Source organism: Mus caroli, chromosome 3 (assembly GCF_900094665.2).
Source record: "Mus caroli chromosome 3, CAROLI_EIJ_v1.1, whole genome shotgun sequence".
Lineage (NCBI taxonomy): Eukaryota > Metazoa > Chordata > Mammalia > Rodentia > Muridae > Mus > Mus caroli.
This window is the reverse complement of record NC_034572.1, coordinates 5740722-5741146: the sequence shown is the minus strand read 5'-3', so window position 1 is coordinate 5741146 and position 425 is coordinate 5740722.

The following is a 425-nucleotide window of genomic DNA, read 5'->3' as shown; positions in this document are numbered from 1 at the left end:
TCTCTCTCTCTCTCTCTCTCTCTCTCTCTCTCAAGTTGATTCCTCCATGTTGCTTTACAGAGACCTGCCAACTACCCAGGAATGCAAAAGCATTCATAGTATTTGTCTAGTAGAGATGCTGTATGAAAAATGCCAAAACCAAAAAGAGAAAAAAGGAAAGAGAGAGAGATAGATGACGGATGGATGGATGGATGGATGGATGGATGGATGGATGGATGGATGGATGGATGGATGGATGGGTGAGTGAATGGGTTGATGGATGGATAGGTGGATAGGTAGATGGGTGGATGAATGGGTGGGTGGGTAGATGGATGGATGGATGGATGGGTGAGTGCCTAGAGAGTTGAGTCTGGAACTCCAATCATTCTATGTATTTTTAGTGCATTTTTTAAAGTATCAAATACACAATTGACTCTGAGGGAAGA